Raw genomic sequence first — 12,069 nt, 5'->3', positions numbered from 1 at the left:
ATGCATGGAGTGTTGGCCGCCATTGATATGTAAATATATGCATGTTCCTGTTGTGTTAAAGGTAAAGGGACCCCTGACCATTAGGACCAGTCGTGGCCAACTCTGGAGTTGCGGCGCTCATCTCGCTTTATTGGCTGAGGGAGCTGGCGTACAGCTTCTGGGTCATGTGGCCAGCATGACTAAGCCGCTTCTGGCGAACTAGAGCAGCGCAGGGAAACGCCGTTTATCTTCCCGCCGGAGCAGTACCTATTTATCTACTTGCACTGGCATGCTTTCGAACTGCTAGGTTGGCAGGAGCAGGGACCGAGCAACGGGAGCTCACCCCGTCGCAGGGTTTCGAACTGCCGACCTTCTGATCGGCAAGTCCTAGGCTCTGTGGTTTAACCCACAGCGCCACCCGCATCCCTCCTGTTGTGTTACTATTGTAGTAGAATAGTAACACAGTAATCTCTTACTGTTTCGTTCTCTTCCTGTTCCAATTGTGCCTTTGAAAGGGGAGTGAAATAGCCAAGGAGGTGGGAAGAGCAGCCAGCCAGGAATCTGAACTAGGTTGACCAGATGCAAAAGAGGACAGGGATGATGCTACAGATGAGGGAATTTGCATCTCTCCCCTTGCATCTTGTGTATGCAGCTTGCAGGATGCATAAAGGTTACCTGGTATCCACATAGATGCTTCTTCAAGTATGCACCTGGGACGGGGAAAAGATGCTCGGTCTGCCCCTTTGCACATTACAGAAGTGAGCTTTTGCACATTCCTCACAATGGAGATTTGGGAGTTGTCATTGTAGCTCCATGCAGATATATGTGTTTCACATTCATCAGATACTATTCAAGGTTCAGCAGCAGAGCAGAATTCCATCACTCCACCCATAATTCGAACGAATGGGGGGAATGGGGGAAAGTCTTCTTGTCCATACTGAAGTTAGGTTTCCAGAATCTGCTTCAGACTGCAGACCTTTCTGTGTGTATGGACATGGTGATAGGTTCTCCTTATGTCCTTATGTTCCAGCAAGGAAGAGTGCTCTGCAGAAGCAGGCTTGTGAGCTCACAGGCATTTCTGACGCAAGTGTGCCTCTAGCATGGGTAGGCAAACTAAGGCCTAGTGGCCAGATCCGGCTAGATCGCCTTCTAAATCCGGCCCGCAGATGGTCCGGGAATCAGCGTGTTTTTACATGAGTAGAATGCGTCCTTTTATTTAAAATGCATCTCTGGGTTACAGTGGTACCTCAGGTTACAGAGGTGTCAGATTACAGACTCCACTAACCCAGAAATAGTACCTCGGGTTAAGAACTTTGCTTCAGGATGAGAACAGAAATCGCGCGGCAGTGGCGCAGTGGCAGCAGGAGGCCCCATTAGCTAAAGTGGTGCTTCAGGTTAAGAACAGTTTCAGGTTAAGAACGGACCTCCGGAACGAATTAAGTTCTTAACCCGAGGTACCACTGTATTTGTGGGGCTTGCCTGGTGTTTTTACATAAGTAAAATGTGTGCTTTTATTTAAAATGCATCTCTGGGTTATTTGTGGGGCATAGGAATTCGTTCATTTCCCCCCAAAAAATATAGTGTCCCCCCCAAGGTCTGAGGGACAGTGGACCGGCCCCCTGCTGAAAAAGTTTGCTGACTCCTGCTCTAGAGGCTTACGGATATTCATCTGGGCTCTGCTGATGAAGCAGGATGCATCTCTTCATCCATGACCACCAGTTCTTACATGCAACTCTTTGGGTCTTTGCATCAGGTAAAAAGGTAAAAGTAAAGGACCCCTGGATGGTTATGTCCAGTCAAAGGTGACTATGGGGTTGCAGCACTCATCTCACTTTCAGGCCAAGGGAGCCGGTGTTTGTCCGCAGACAGCTTCCCGGGTCATGTGGCCAGCAGGACTAAACCGCTTCTGGTGCAACGGGACACCGTGATGGAAACCAGAGCACATGGAAATACCATTTACCTTCCTGCTGCAGTGGTACCTATTTATCTACTTGCACTGGCATGCTTTCGAACTGCTAGGTTGGCAGGAGCTGGGACAGAGCAATGGGAGCTCACCCCGTAATGCGGATTCGAACTGCTGACCTTCTGATCGGCAAGCCCAAGGGGCTCAGTAGTTTAGACCACAGCGCCACCTGTGTCCCACTGTCTTTGCATTAGAGCAGCAGGAAGGGGACACTGCGGATCTTCAGATATTGTTGTGTTGCAACATCCATCGTCCCTGATCATTGGATAGGGAATCCATTGGAGTCCCACCAATTTCTGAAGGTTTCCCATGCCTGCATCTGAGTCTTTTGATTTCTACAATCCTGAAATGCACCACACTATTTGTTTTTTCTGCATTGCTTGTTTTCCCCATTATTTTTTTGAAAAATTATTGCTTGTAAATCCTTTTTTTTCGAAACCACCCACCCAGCCTGTGTTTGCACTTCCTCCAGCCTTATAAAAAGGCAGGTGGAGCAGCCATGAGGAGCCGCTCCATAAATGCAATGCCAGCCATTAGTTCCACTCTCAGAAGATTGTAAGCCATTTTGAGCAGATTGCAAAAGCATTATATAGATATGTACCAATGTTTTAATATTGTTGTGAGGCTGGGACAGTAAGGATCAATGGAGCCAGAGACAGCTTTAACCGCCCTAGCATAGTTGCCAAGTATCTTCCTTTTCTTAGGGAAATCAGCTGATTGTTTTCAGTGGATTGGAAATAACTGAGAACTGGATACATTTCTCTGGACGGATCTATACACAGGGGGAAAAAACACTACAAATAAGTCAGAAATAAAATTGTTATAACAAAAGAAAAAAATGCTTTGGAAAATCACATAGATTTTTTTTTTACTCTCCAGCTCCATCTGGTGTTGTATGTGTATAACACATTCAAAAGTTGTTTTTTGAATAATATAGCTAAGTCCTCTCTCTTTTCTTTCCACCCTTTGCTAAGGATGATGTATAATCTAGAGCAGTGTTTCCCAAACGTTGGTCTCCAGCTGCTTTTATTGGACTACAATTCCCATCATCTCTGACCACTGGTCTTGTTAGCTAGGGATGATGGGAGTTGTAGTCAAAAAAACAACAAAAAAACTGGAGACTCAAGTTCGGGAAACGCTTATCTAGAGGTACTTCCAGGCTTTCACTATTTTCAGGTAGGATTCAACCACATAGCAGCAAATTAAGGTTGTGCAATTATGGTTGGCTGCAAACTCATGCACAACAAATCTGCTTTATCCAAAAGATCGGTCTATTTGTGGCAGGAAAATGCTCTGGAGAGCATGGGATAATGCTTGCTGTGATCTGGACTGGACTGGTTGGCATCTATCTGCCTTGGGAGACAATGGAGAAGTGTGCCTTTAGAGGTGAAGTCAAAGTGTTGAAGAGTTACAGCGCCTGCTGTGGTTGTAGAGACCAATGTGGGAGAGACATGTTTTGTTGCAGCTGGGGCATCTGGTTGTGCTGATGCAGGTGCACCATGGGGTTTCTTTCTGCGATCCTTCCAGCGGTCATTCCTTCTCTGGACACTGCTACACAACCTGACTGATTGTCTCCAGGCACTGAAGAATCTCCCCCACAAACAAATCGGAATGAATGCTCAATAAACAGGCTATCCGGAAGCACCGTGGGTTGTGCTTGTGATTGCAATTTGAGAGAGAGCGACAAAGGCTGAGTTTGGGCTGTGTGGGCAACTTAGAGTGTTGACTGTCTCTCTGGAGATCTGATGTGGGGGCCGTAGACTTTAAAGTGTTCAAACTACAAGAAAGAAGATTCCACCTAAACATTAGGAAGAACTTCCTGACAGTAAGAGCTGTTCGACAGTGGAATTTGCTGCCAAGGAGTGTGGTGGAGTCTCCTACTTTGGAGGTCTTTAAGCAGAGGCTTGACAACCATATGTCAGGAGTGCTCTGATGGTGTTTCCTGCTTGGCAGGGGGTTGGACTCGATGGCCCTTGTGGTCTCTTCCAACTCTATGATTCTATGATTCTATGATTCTATGATTCTATGATTCTATGATTCTAAGCTGTGCCTCTGTTGCATAGGCTGTGCACAACCTGTATATTTGCATATACAGTGGTACCTCGGGTTAAGAACTTAATTCGTTCTGGAGATCCGTTCTTAACCTGAAACTGTTCTTAACCTGATTACCACTTTAGCTAAGGGGGTCTCCCGCTGCCGTCGTGCGATATCTGTTCTCATCCTGAAGCAAAGTTCTTAACCCGAGGTACTATTTCTGGGTTAGCGGAGTCTGTAACCTGAAGCGTCTGTAACCTGAAGCGTCTGTAACCTGAAGCGTCTGTAACACGAGGTACCACTGTATATGTTGTGCGGATGCCTGATTATCGTCTTCCAAAGCAACTACTCTATTCCAAACTTAAAAATGGAAAGCGTAATGCTGGTGGCAAAAACAAAAGAGGTTTGAAGACTCTCTCAAGGCAAATCTTTAAAAATGTAGTATAAACACGAACAACTGGGAAACCCTGGCCTGCAAGCGCTCCAATTGGAGAACAGCCTTTACCAAAGGTGTCATGGGCTTTGAAGATGTTCAAACTCAGGATGAAAGGGAGAAACATGCTAAGAGGAAGGCACGCTTGGCAAACCCTCACCGTGATCAACTCCCACCCAGAAACCTGTGTCCCCAATGTGGAAGGACATGTGGATTCAGAATTGGCCTCCACAGTCACTTACGGACTCACTGTTAAAACCGTGTTTATTGAAGACAATCTTACTCAGCTACGAGCGAGAAGAAAAAGAAGATATATTTGCAAGCATTTAAAGACACCAACAAGCCTCCAGTAGTAGTAGTAGTAGTAGTAGTTATTATTATTATTATTATTATTATTATTATTATTATTATTATTATTATTAATACCCCGCCCATCTGGCTGGGTTTCCACAGCCACTCTGGGTAGCTTCTAGCAAAATATTAAAATACAATAATTCATCAAATATTAAAAGCTTCCCTAAACAGGGCTGCCTTCAGATGTCTTCTAAAAGTCAGATAGTTGTTTATTTCTTTGACATCTGATGGGAGGGTGTTCCACAGGGCGGGTGCCACTATCTTCTAATGGATGCCACACCTGGGTAAGTTTTGTGTCCTTGGAACTTCTTGCTACTCAGAGAGCTGGAATGAGTGTGTGTCTCTCTTTCTCTCTCTGTATGCATATACTCTGCCTAGCCACATTCAACAAAATGAAAGGAAATGGGATTAATTTGAAAGCCTTGGGCTATTTTTCTCATTAAATGGAATGAAAAAGACTTCCGGAAGATAACCAGAGGCCTGTTCTCCAATCCTGTTTGCAGCACTCTGCTAGGTTTCAGAAACCTCCAACAGGATTTCTCATTCTTGTACCCAGTATACACACACACACACCCTAGTAGGTGTAGCTATAATAAGTGCCTGTGACTGTGTATCAGGTTTCAAGATCCTTTTAAAAAAATCTTTATTCATCTTACTCGTGTTGTGCCAAACCAGCACACCACATTCTGGTTGGACTGCATATTTACAACTCGCTATGGAGTCATGTTGCAATTTTCAAGCATGAAAGAGGTGCTTGATAGTAATAAAAATGATACAGCATAGGTCTGATCCTGAACTGGGATAGGAATTACCCTGACGTAGAAACTCTGGTTTCTGGTGTAGGAGGGTTTCAGAGATGAGCCGCCAACAACGAAATTGTGTCAACGCTCGAAAAAGGATTTAAAGGAGCTTGTTCCAGACTAGATGAGTCTTTGCTCTGCTTTAGCAGGGCTATTCTTATGTTTTTAAGCGGAGGCTATAAAATACACTTATGTGTAGATAAAAGGCAACCCTTTTGGAGCAATAATACTAATCATAATCATAATTTAAATTTATACCCCACTCATTTGGCTGGGTTTCCCCAGCCATTCTGGGCGGCTCCCAACAAGAAATTAAAAATGCATTAAAACATCAGTCATTAAAAACTTCCCCAAACAGGGCTGCCTAGATGTTTTCTAAACATCAGATAGTTGTTAATTTCTTTGACATCTGATGGGAGGGCGTTCCACAGGGTGGGTGCCACTACCGAGAAGACCCTCTGCCTGGTTCCCTGTAACTTTGCTTCTCGCAGAGAGGAAACAGCTAGAAGGCCCTCAGAGCTGGACCTCAAAGGAGGAATAGGATGGGGAGAATTAAAGGAGAATAGGATGGGTCTTGATTGTCTGGAATGCACTACTGCAAAAGCACCACTCAGAATGCATTCAGACCAGGCATAGACAAACTCGGCCCTCCAGATGTTTTGGGACTACAACTCTGACCACTGGATCCCTGACCACTGATCCTGTTAGCTAGGGATCGTGGGAGTTGTAGTGCCAAAACATCTGGAGGGCTAAGTTTGTCTATGCCTGATTCAGACATTGCGATTATTGTGTTTGTTTTCCTGGTTAGAGTGCTGCTGCTTCTCTCCTGGTTTCTATAATTCTGTTTACACAGGAATGCCTGCTGCATTATGAAACTGCAGCTTTTTGATCAATATGCCACCATGTTGCCATAAAATTCATTCCAAGTGAAAATTCATTCTACCCCACCTGGTGGGCTTGCTGTGATGCAACAGCGGGCATCAGTGGGCATCAATCTCCACCGTTCTGTGCCTCCATGAATCACCCACAGGAAATATCTGTATGCTGGAATACCACCCTAAATTTTGTCGCATGGCGAGGTCCATAAAAGCAGTGGGAAAATTGCGGCACAAAACTCCCATGATTTTCCAGGTTAACCAAGTTGCAAACTCCCCCTGCCCTTCCCCTTAATATGCACATGAGCACTAAACTTCACTAGTCTTTGTGTTGTGTGAAAAATCACATTGAACACAGAAGTTAGGTTAGGAAATTGTCATGAAAATGGAATCGAGTGCTGCCTCAATGCACAGCTATGGTGTTGCCTATATGTTGGTTGCATTGATCAGTCCCAGTTTATTGAGAACAAAAACAGCAAAAGGGTTGCTCCAATGGAATTTACCGTATTTTTTGCTGTATAAGACTCACTTTTTCCCTCCTAAAAAGTAAGGGGAAATGTGTGTGCGTCTTATGGAGCGAATGCAGGCTGCGCAGCTATCCCAGAAGCCAGAACAGCAAGAGGGATCGCTTCTTTCACTGCGCAGCAATCCCTCTTGCTGTTCTGGCTTCTGAGATTCAGATTTTTTTTTCTTGTTTTCCTCCTCCAAAAACTAGGTGCGCCTTGTGGTCTGGTGCATCTTATAGAGCGAAAAATACGGTAAATTCATCTTTGCAGATTTTCAGCAATAATGCTTGCTGGATCATGTCCTTCTACGAAGGAAGGCAAGTGAGGAATGTCATTAGACAGGTTCCCCTTGCAAGTGGCAGCTGTTCTGTGGTCCTCTGCTGGCACACGGCAGCTGCAAGTCTTTTTCAACCGGGCACTTAAGCCAGGAACACACTTGCTTGAGGCATTCAGACCATAGTCCCATGCAGATGGTGTGTTCCAGAAAAACTGGTCCTCCGTGCTTCTATTCACGGCTGTTTAATTTCAGTTTTGTGCTCCTGAAATCCAGCAGGGCTGGAGCTCTGGAGCAGTGAAGCGGCACAGCCACAAAGCAGTCCCTGCCAGATTTTGCTTTCGTCAAAGATAGCCGTCTTATCAACGTCAAAATTTAATGGCGACCCAGTACCCTGCTGAGATTTTGCAGACACCTAAAATGAATAAAGGGACGCAGGTGGCGCTGTGGGTTAAACCACAGAGCCTAGGACTTGCCGATCAGAAGGTCGGCGGTTTGAATCCCCACGACGGGGTGAGCTCCCGTTGCTTGGTCCCTGCTCCTGCCCACCTAGCAGTTTGAAAGCACATCAAGTGTAAGTAGATAAATAGGTACCGCTCCGGCGGGAAGGTAAATGGCGTTTCCGTGCGCTGCTCTGGTTCGCCAGAAGTGGCTTAGTCATGCTGGCCACATGACTCGGAAGCTGTACGCCGGCTCCCTTGGCCAATAAAGCGAGATGAGTGCTGCAACCCCAGAGTCGGCCACAACTGGACCTAATGGTCAGGGGTCCCTTTACCTTTACCTTTAAAATGAATAAAGTTCACTGTGACTGTAACTTTTCTTCCTTGTGCATACAAAGTGCATTGTTTCATTTAACCCAGCTGTGAGGAAGCTTTGGCTCTTTCAGATGATGCTGTCCATGTTGAACCCCCCCCCCCCCGGAAAAAAGGACCTTTTCGCAATGCAGATTGAAGGCATGGGGACCCTGATCTGAATTGCGACTGCAGTGGAATTGGGGGTGGGGGGTGGAGAGCAAAGTTTTAAAGATGCCACGCAATCAGCTTCCAGAATTTGTTCGGGGAAATCATGACTGTATCATAGTTCTTTAAAAGCATAGTGGACATGTGGGTGGTGCTGTGGTCTAAACCACTGAGCCTCTTGGGCTTGCTGATCAAAAGCTGGCTGTTCAAATCCATGTGATGGGGTGAGCTCTGTTCGTTGCTCTGTCCCAACTGCTGTCAACCTAGCAGTTCGAAAGCACACCAGTGCAAGTAGACAAATAGGTACTGCTGTGGCGGGAAGGTAAACGGCATTTCCGTGTGCTCTGGTTTCCATCACAGTGTTCCATTGTGCCAGAAGCTGTTCAGTTCTGCTGGCCACGTGACCCAGAAAACTGTCTGTGGACCAACGCCGGCTCCCTTGGCCTGAAAGGGAGATGAGCGCCACAACCCCATAGTCACCTTTGACTCGACTTAACTGTCCAGGAGTCCTTTACCTTTAACTTTTTACCTTTTGTTATATATGCATGCCATATAAACTTCAGCAGGAATGACTTCTACACAATGGACACGATCCTGCTCAATTAAGCCCTTTTTAAAGTCCTGTTGGTTTCAGTTGGAGAGTTCAGCCTGTGTTTAACCTTCCGGTCAAAATCACCGAGGCTGTATAGGACTGGAATGTTTGGCACTGGGATGCCAAATGCACACTTAAAATAAAACACAGGCTTAAGTGCGGAATCATCTCTTAAGAATGGACATGCCTTTGTACAGACCTGTGCGCCTTCCATTATAATATTTGTTAAGGGTTTCTCTGTTGATCATTGTTTCTTCCTGCTAAACAGGACTCTGCAAGTCGTTCCAAGATTCCACCCTTTTAATGAAAATCAAGAGAGTAAAACACTGGCTGTGAAACTGCATGGCGCAATATCGCAGTGGGGAAATATTTTGGGGATGGCTAAGGGTGTGGCAGGAAGGCAGGCAAGGTGCAGCAACAACACTTGAGGGGAATATGCCTTTGCTCTGCCCGGGAGTTCTCACACACCACACAAATCTAGCATCAATACAGATCAATACAGTGGTACCTGGGGTTAAGTACTTAATTCGTTCCGGAGGTCCGTACTTAACCTGAAACTTTTCTTAACCTGAAGCGCCACTTTAGCTAATGGGGCCTCCTGCTGCCGCTGCGCTGCCAGAGCACGATTTCTGTTCTCATCCTGAAGCAAAGTTCTTAACCTGAAGCACTATTTCTGGGTTAGCAGAGTCTGTAACCTAAAGCATATGTAACCTGAAGCGTATGCAACCCGAGGTACCACTGTATAACCATCACTGAAGTGGAAGACCTCTTGGCTATATTTAACACCAAGGAATGAGTCCCCCCCCCCCCAGCATTAGTGTGTTTTTCAGGGTTGCCATCGTTCCGGCTTTTCCCGGACAGATCCAGAATACTGTAGTTGGCAGCAGTGTCTGGGCAGAAATCAGGAAAATTTTCGGGACAATCTGGACGTTGGCAGTGCAGTTTTGTGCCATTTCCCCATAAAAATAGCTTGAGACTGGCAGTTTTTAAAGCAATTTTGTCCAAAAAGCCCAACAGCTTTGGGCAAAACTAATAAAAGCTCAACAACTTTGGCCAAAAAAACCACACACAAAAACACAGCTCAACAACTTTTCTGTCCAGATTTTTGCTGTTTGAAATATGGCAACCCTAGTGTTTTTGAGCTTGAACACAGATTGCAGGGGTACCATATGTACTTCTGCCGGTGCTGCCCTCCAGTTGTTCTGGACTACAGCTCCCATCAGCCTCTGCCAACATGGCTAATGGTCAGGGATGATGGGAGTTGTAGTCTACAAGTCTACAACATTTGGAAGACACCATGTTGACTGCCTTCATGTACTGAGTAGAAGATACTCCACAAAACAATTGCATCTAAACTTCTTTGCCTAGGGCATTGTGGAGGATGCTGTTTCACTGTTATTTGCTCAAAAAGAAAAAGAAAACAGGGAGGAGGAGGAGGAGAAAGGAGCTGTGCTATTTCTGCCATTAGCCCAGGGACACTTTTGGAGAGTTTCTCATTTTCCTGCAGAAATTTGGTGAAATGGCCCCTCCAGTTCCTCTGCCCACAAATAGGATACGAATTTTGAGAGTCCATTCACTCACAGTTGTTTCTGCTGTTTGTGAATGACTGTATTTCATTGGTATGGTTGCAGAAATGAGGCGTGTGATTCACTGGAACCAAAGGCTCTGTGCAAAACTGAAGAGCCTTCACACCTTGTTCTTACTCTGTCCCAAAACTGACAGCTGATGCCTTTGACGAAAGAGGCAGCTCCTGTGTTTGAGGAACAAAGTGTGCAGCTATATCCGAAGCTTTTCATGTTGGTGAACGCATCAGAGAGAGCTTCCAATATTTGGATGGTAAAGGCCTTGGTTATATATCTTAGAATTGCTCCATGATCCTCTAGGGGTTTACCTTTGGTTTCACTGCTCTTAGTTATATGACACGTGAAAGTAGCCCAAGGCAGAAATCTTATGCACAACTTACAAAAGCAGCTCTCAGATTTTCTGCTGAGCAAACATGCTTCAGATCCAGTTGCAATAGGCATGGACAACTCAGTATCCAAAGACGATGTATTAATTTCTCTCCCTCTTGTGTTTTCTTGGTGCATCATAATGGGGTCCTCCTGATTAAAGGACAACTAGACTTGGACAGTACTTGGTCCTTTGCTATTTTGTCATTTTTGCAAGCCGTGGAGCCGTTCCTGTCTTCTCTTTCATCATCTCTACCTCCAGTGGTGCTAATTTGGCAGGCAGATGCCCGCTACTAGTCAACACCCATCCCAGGAAGCTCGTGACTCAGGTGATATCTCCTGAACTAACCTGTGAATCAAGTTTCTCTGCTCATTTAAACTCACAATTATTGTGATTCATTAACTAGCTCTTGGCAAAAGTCCCTAAGAAGAACAGGAAACTAATAACCCATTCCCCACCCACGAGGGTTGGAATTAGGGATGGATGAGTCTGTCAATCTTGGTTTCTCTCAGTTTCTCATTTTTCCAATCTTGATTTCTCCACATTTCCACATCTTTCTGCAGTTTTGGTTTTTTGAAGTCCTTGTGAAAATTGATCAGGGTTTAATCATGATTTTTGCCAAATACAGTGGAACCTCAGGTTATGTACTGTTCTCCTTATGAATGCTTCGAGTAACGAGCTCTGCTAACCCGGAAGTAGGTGCTCCTGGTAGCGAACTTTGCCCCGGGATGCGAGTAGAAGTTGTGTGCCAGCGGCATGGCAGCAGCAGGAGGCCCCATTAGCGAAAGCTCGCCTCAGGTTAAGAATGGTTTCGGGTTAAGAACAGATCTCTGAAACAAATTAAGTTCGTAACCGGAGGTACTGCTGTATACATATTGCCAAAGCAATTTCCCCTAACACATTTTTTGTGTGTGTTATTTTCACCTGTATATAAACATGCACACCATTTTTTGCCAGTATATATGCATTTTTGTACACATTGCTTGGTTGGAAAACTGTGTCACAAGATTCGGAGAAGTGTGAATTTTGGGAGTGTTTCAGTTTTGCATATTGTTTTGCAAAATGCGAAGTATGTTGGTTTGCCTTGAAGTTTGAACTGAATAAAATTTCTCCTCCATCTCTAGTTGGAACAGGGAGACGAGTGGGAGGTGGGTGTCTGTTTTTTAGGTGATTGTAAGAAGAAGAAGTGGGATTACTATAGAGGACTACTTATCATGCAGTACATCATAGTGCACCATGCTATAGTCTTTATATCAATTCTGTGATATAGTACATGGCATGAGAAATGAAGCCCCAGGAATAATCTCACTGACATCGCACAGAAATTTATCAGGAGCAGCCAGGCTGCTG

At 45.2% G+C, this 12,069-nt stretch overlaps 1 protein-coding gene across 1 annotated transcript in view; it reads left to right on the top strand.

Annotated features, from left to right (window-relative positions):
- Window positions 1-12,069, top strand: part of TNFRSF11B (TNF receptor superfamily member 11b) — a 116,456-nt gene that overhangs the window by 1,074 nt on the left and 103,313 nt on the right. The window lies entirely within an intron of this gene.

Source organism: Podarcis bocagei, assembly GCF_964188305.1.
Source record: "Podarcis bocagei genome assembly, chromosome: 8".
Lineage (NCBI taxonomy): Eukaryota > Metazoa > Chordata > Lepidosauria > Squamata > Lacertidae > Podarcis > Podarcis bocagei.
This window is presented reverse-complemented; position numbering and strand designations above follow the sequence as displayed.